Below are 6,938 nucleotides of genomic sequence, written 5' to 3' on the forward strand. Positions count from 1 at the left end.
AGAGTATATGTTAAAGTTGTTTCTTCTTTTTAATTGAAGCTTTAACTCAATTAAAAATCTCCAGGTAAAATGGTCTCAGCAGAAAAGCACCAGTGGTTCATACCTAGCTACTTGGGAAACTTTGATATCAAGAACATCAGGAAAATAGCTCATGGAATCACATCTCCAAAATAAGCCGAGCAAAATGGGATGGAGATGTGGTTCAAGCAGTAAAGTGTCTGCTTTGCAATCACAAAGCCCTGAGTTCAAACCCCAGTCACACCAAAAAAAAGGAGATGGCTGTCGAGCATGTGCTGAGGACCTGGAGCCAGAATGCTGGGCAGTTGTTATCAACAATTTGGTCTCTGAGCTTTCTTTTACACAGTTGTTCAAGCCAAGTCAAGCTACTCACTGCCAAATCAGACATGGTTTGTGTTCAATTTTTCCAAACACAGTAATGTCCATAGTTTGAAGCCAAAATGTATATGTTTTCTTCAGTTGTTCTTAATTCAAATAGTTATCACATCACTTGCTGAAAACTACTGCTGCTCTGCAGGGACAGGTTCTTCAGTTCAAACTTTCATACCCCAGGGAAGGGATTAGAGAAATAACTGTTCAACAATGGTATATTTGGCCAGGTGCTGGTCACTCATGCCTGTAATCCCAGATGCTTGGGAAGCTGAGATCAGTAGAATCATGATTCAAGGATAACCCTTGCCAAATAAAAAAATAAAATAAAAATGAGACCCTATTTCAAAAGTAACCAAAGATAAAGAGCATGTGGCATGACTCAAGCAGTAGAGCACCTGCCTTGCAAGCACAAATACCTGAGTTCAAACCCTAGCATCACAAAAAAACAAAAATATAAAAAGAAAGAAGGTGATACAGTGTCTTGGTTTGATAGAATCTAAGAACTTCAAAGTGATAAAGATTCTGATACCATCATTAGTCTTTATGATTGAGTCATTAAAAAACCCTTTCAATTTAGACAATATTGCCTATGTGGGGAAGCCATTAGTAGACATAGAAAGGGAAGTTAAAAGATTCAGAATAGCTGAATGCTGGCAGCTAACACCTACAATCCTAGCTATTGAGAAGACAGAGATCAGGAAGATTATGGTTCAAGGCCAGCCCTAGGAATAGTTCTCCAAACTCTATCTCAAAAATACCCAACATAAGAAAGGGCTGGCAAAGTGGTTCAAGTAATAGAATGACTGCTTAGCAAGTGTGAGATGCTGAGTTCAAACCCCAGTACTGCCACAAAAACATGATTCAGTAGATGTTGCTGAAATTCCTTCTATGTACCACAATGAGCACCCACACTAAAATGTAAAGGGCCAAAAAAAATCACAACTCCTAAAGTTCACCATCTGACAAAGGAATACAATATCAAGTTAAATGAAGTTGTTAGCTCAGAAAAAGATGGCAGGAAACTTAAAGAAGATATTCTCAACTCTTTGGAAAACTAGACAGGAACCATATTTCCTCCTTCACTAAAAGCTGAAATTACATCTTCTCCACCAAAACCAAAAGAGAGGATTGTTTCCATACAAATAGCAAAACTTCCAATATTCACAGGCAAAAATAAACAGAATTAGTGCCAAGCTTTCAAAAAACAGTCGTTAGGACCATAACTGCAGCCCTGAAGATACCTCATTTTGCTTATAGTGCTGAGGTTGCCTGTACTGACCTGGTAAGTCACAGGAAGAATTAAAACTCATTGCTTTGGCTGGTGGTATTAAATTCCCTTTTATGCCCTTCCCCTTAAAGCCTGCTTCTTTGAGATTGCTACAGATTCATATGCTTCATGATTCTGGGGATGAAAACTGCCAAAATATAACAAACAAGGCTCTCATAACATGAGATAGCAATTGATACTTAGTAGTGATTAATAGTCCCTAAAGTGAGAAACATTCAGATATACTTTGCATGTGAGATCACCCCTGAATGGAACAACCTCCAGAAACTGGGCTTAGCACCATTGGACTTACTAAAGGAACATTATTCTTTCCAATCCTGGATCAATTAGTAGTACCTATGCCAAACCAGTGATATTGCCAAAGAGTATATAAAACCTACCTGTGCTAACATATATTATTCATTACAATTTGCATTAGAAATGTTTTGTGTTGTGTCCTCAGGTGCAATATTTATCACTATTCTATTAGACTTACATTGAAAATGAATAATGGTGTAATGATTCTCCTGGGGCTTTCATGTTTTATAGGTCAGAGCATGACTTTTTTGGGGGGTAACAGATAAGTAGTGTGTGATTGAACTCAGGGCCTCACACTTGCTAAGCAAGCACTCTGCCATTTGAGTATGACTTCTAACTATGGTACTAAAATATGTGTCCCAAAATACGGAAAGTGGTACGGAAACAAAATTAATGTTACAAAAAAATAAGTATACATATACATACAATATTTGCCTTGTTTATCTTTTATTTTTATCTATTCCTTAATTAAACTTTTAAATTATACTTAAATTTGAAAAAGAAATCTATGTGTAAAAATATTTTCCATTTCCCTACAATTGTGCTACTTGTTATATAAAATATGTGCAATTAAGATAACCAGGAATCTATTCTTGCTTTATAGAAGTTATCATCAATAAATGTCTTGTTTTATAAATCAACATATTTGTTAAAGGGAAATTTATTACCTGGTTGTAATTATAGTTTTATAACTAGTAAGGTATTAAAGATATTTGTCTAAAATGTATATGCCTTTAGAATTTTGGTAATGCTTTTGACTTGGGGAAAATCTTGACCTTTGCAAATTCATTCCGTTTGAGAAAGGTACTTTAAGTGTAACAGCCACTGACATTTTTTAACATTCAAAAGTTCACTGCATTTTAATTTTCTCAATCTTCTGCTAAAAATGGGATCAGAAAAAGAATTTGGGTCTACCCCATTCCCCAGATCCTGAGTAGGAACATGAATAAGAGAAGAGTTTGGTGGGAAATCATGGGCATTAAAATAAAACAGTACATTTTACACAGAAATGAAGGCTTCAGACAAGAATGTAAAACAGACTCTGACTGGAAATGGGGACCAGTTGGGGGAGGGTGAATATGGTTGATGTACTTAATACAGTTGTAAAAACAACTCAACAATGAAACCTATTGAAATTGCTTTAAGAAGTGGGGAGAAGAATGGGGGAAAGTGATGGAAGGGGTGTACTAATCAAGGTATACTGTTAGCAAATATAGAAATGTTAAAATATTTGCTAGTATATGCTAGCAAGACATTAAAGAAATGAAGTCTTCATAATGATTGTTTTGTTAAAAGTCCACTTACTTCAGAAAGAAAGAGCATAAAGATGACTCTAATCCAATATCTTCTTCAAAATTCAGAAATCAATGTTGTTTCTAATACTGTCCAGCTGAATATGGCATACCAAAATGGTTGTTTAAATAGAGTTTTGTGACAGACAAAGGATAGCTTTATGTCTACATGATTTTTTCCAAAATGGAAATCATTTCTAAATCAACATAATAATCAAATAAATGCTGTTATTTTAAAAATTCAGAGCTAGGAATTTTAGTACAGGCCTATAATCTCAGCATTTCTCCCTGGAAGGAGACTCATGAGTTTGTGGACACCATGGGCTACATAGTAAGTAAGTTTGAAGCCTCTCTCTGATATGTAGTGAGACCATGTGACACACACAAAAAGAGAATCAGATAATAAGAGTTACAAGGCTGGTGGAATGGCTCAAGTGGTAGAGTGCCTGCCTAGCAAGCATGCAGACCATGAGTACAAATCCCCAGTACTGCCAAAAAATAAAAAGGGAGAATTACTAACAAAATAAAATAGCACTTAATCATACTGTTAACATTTTGATATGTATATCTGTATATAACGCTATCCTTTTTATAAAAATTAGATCATACTGTACCCACTATTTTATAACTTGAGTTTTTAATTAATCATTCTATTATGAGTAACTTCGTGTATTAATAAATAATTCTACATTATCATACTTTTAAATGACTATAAAAAATATCTCCAAAAGGCACTGGTATACAAATGGGTCCATATGCTCAGAACATTGGGATAGATTTCAATCATGCTTAATAGGTGGAGATTGTATCCAAGATTAATGCTCATTTTAAAATATTTTATATTTAAGAACATCAATATTTTCAGGTGTTTATCAACATTTTATACAATGTTCATTTATTCTACATGAAATTATAACATTAAAAATAGATTATTTAAAATTCAAGGCATAGCTTGTTAGCTCTATGTCATTCAAACCCAGTTACTTTCAAAAAGTATAATAACCACTAAAGTATACAACTCAAGCAGTAGAGCACCTGCTTTGCAAGCTCAAAGTCCTGAGTTCAAACCCCAGAACCAGCCCAAAAAAGTGAAATAAAAGGTAACACAGAAATTTGCCAATGGAGTTGTAAGACAAAAATCAAATTTCTTTAAGCAAAGAACTGTAAAATAAAATAAGAAAATAAAGTATTACACTTACCAAAATAAATGCAGAGAGACATGGTTATCAGGCTAAATACAAGGAGTTCTATGGACTTAGCTCCATAAGCAAGAAAGTACTTTCTCTTCTCAGATCATGAGGAAGTAGTGTCCTGGAAGATTAGTTGTAAAGGGCAAGTATAAAACTTCTGCTATAGAAAGTATTTTTTTTAATTTTAAATGAGAATTTTTTATTTTGGTGGAACTGGGATTTGAACTCAGGGTTTTGTACTTGCAAAGCAGGCACTCTACTGCTTGAGCCACACCTCCAGTAACATTATGGTTATTTTGAAGATGGTGGTCTCTCAAACCGTTTGCCTGGACTGGCCTCAAACCATGATCCTCCTGGCCTCAGCCTCCCAAGTAGTTTGGATTACAGGGGTGAGCCACAGGTACCTGCCTTAAAATGAGATTTTTTTAAAATCAGGGAGACTAACTAGTGGGCAAGTGAGTTTGTGTGGGTGGAACAGAGCCTCAGACTAAATAGATAATGATGGAGGCCCCTGCCCATAAGGTCTCCTCCCCAATGAGGAGTACAAATTGAGTACAATTTGGCCAAACAGCAATTATGATTGAAAATGCTTCAGGTGCATGGCTCAAGTCTGTAATCCCACCTACTTGGGAGGCAGAGATCAAGAGCATCTTGATTCGAGGCCAGACTGGGCAAAATAAGTTCATCAGACTCCACCTGAACAAATGGCTGAGTGTGGAGGGGTGTATCTGACATCCCAGCTACTCAAGGAACACAAGAAGGAGGATGCTGGCCCAGGTTGGCCCACACATAAAGTGAGACCTTATCTCAAAACCAGCCAATGAAATAAGGGCTGGTGGAGTGGCTCACGGCCTAGCAAGTGCAAGGCCTTGAGTTCAAGACCTAGAACCACACAAAAGGAAATTGCTGGGCATGGTGGTGCATGTCTGTAAATCCCAGCATTGGGAGTCTGAGATAGGAGGATTGTGCATTACAGGACACCCTGGGCTACATAACGAGACCCCATTATGAAAGAAAGAAGAGAGAGAGAGAGAGAGAGAGAGAGAGAGAGAGAGAGAGAGAGAGAGAGAGAGAGAGAGAGAGAGAAGAAAGAAAGAAAGAAAGAAAGAAAGAAAGAAAGAAAGAAAAGGGCAAAGTTCTAAAAATAAGTTAAATTTCAAGTAAGCCGAGAGATGGTGCCATATAAACATCCACAAAAACTCCAGCCCAGTTGAAGAGGAATAAAAGACACATATCAAAATCAGGACAAAAACAGAAACTATGCCTATAAATCCTATAGATGTTAAATGCTAATACAGGACAATTAGGAGCAAGTTATACTGGTGAATTTGACCCGTGAAAAGAAATAGAACAATTTCTTAAAAACAAATAAGCCACCAGAGCTCATTCAAGAAGAATAGACAATAGTGTTGCCCCTTCTTCTGCCTTTCGACTCTGTGCTTTAGCAGAACTTCGAATACCACCATGTTAGGTCAGAGCACCTGGAGCATCACCACCTCTGTGGTCTGTCAGACCCATTTACGAGGAGGGCTCCAGGCAGAATCTCCCATTTCCAGTGGAAAACAAGTGGCAGTTACTGGTTATGATGACCTTGTACCTTGGATCTGGATTTGCTGCACCTTTCTTTATAGTAAGACATCAATTGCTTGAGAAATAAGGCTGTAATTCATCCATTTAACAGGTATGAAGAATGTTTCAACCTCTTGAACTCACAGCATACTATTATTTACAAACATAGACACAAAGAAAAAAAATAAACAATATGAAGAAACTTGTAATTATTAAAGAAAATGAATTCATAGTTTAAAACTTTCCCATAAATAAGATTTCAGACCCAGGTGTCTTCTCCAGTGAACTCTACCAAAGATTAAAGGAAAAAGTAACCCCTATTGCACACAAACTGGCCTGGAAAATCAACAAGGAGGAACATACCAACCTTTTCATTTATAAGACCAGTTATCATGTGATATTAAGGCCACAAAAAGACACTATAAAGAAGGAATCCAGACAATTGCCAATTGTGAATACAGCACAGGTTTTTTTTTGTTTGTTTGTTTGATTTGGGATTCTGCTGTGTAGCCCAGGCTGGCCTCAAAATTGCCATTCTCTTGCCTTAGCCTCCCGTGCAGATGGCATTACAGCTGTGCACCACTGTACCAGCCTTCTAGATACAAAAATTCTTAAAACTTTAACAAATTGAATCTGTTAATATACAAAAGAGGATAACACATTATGACCAAATGGGTTTCCTCTAGAAATGCAAGGTTGGTTCAACACTGGAAGATTAATCACTGTAAGTTGCCTGTTAACAGACTAAAGGAAAATGATGTACTTACTTCAAAAGATGCAGAAAATATGTTGGACAAAATTCCACATCCATACAGGACTCTAGAGAAATCTCTCAGCAAATTAGAAATAGAACAGACCTTCCCTAACCTGAGGAGGGCATCTACAAACAGTTTATCATTAATATCCAACTTA

At 36.6% G+C, this 6,938-nt stretch overlaps 2 pseudogenes; both read left to right on the top strand.

The window, feature by feature from the left end:
* Positions 1 to 764: 764 nt before the first annotated feature.
* Positions 765 to 2,008, top strand: LOC109678787 (lipoamide acyltransferase component of branched-chain alpha-keto acid dehydrogenase complex, mitochondrial-like; annotated as a pseudogene).
* Positions 2,009 to 5,921: 3,913 nt separating this feature from the next.
* On the top strand, positions 5,922 to 6,121 carry LOC109702252 (cytochrome c oxidase subunit 7C, mitochondrial pseudogene; annotated as a pseudogene).
* The last annotated feature ends 817 nt before the right edge of the window (positions 6,122 to 6,938 follow it).

The sequence above is a fragment of the Castor canadensis genome, chromosome 14 (assembly GCF_047511655.1).
Source record: "Castor canadensis chromosome 14, mCasCan1.hap1v2, whole genome shotgun sequence".
NCBI classification, from domain to species: Eukaryota; Metazoa; Chordata; class Mammalia; order Rodentia; family Castoridae; genus Castor; species Castor canadensis.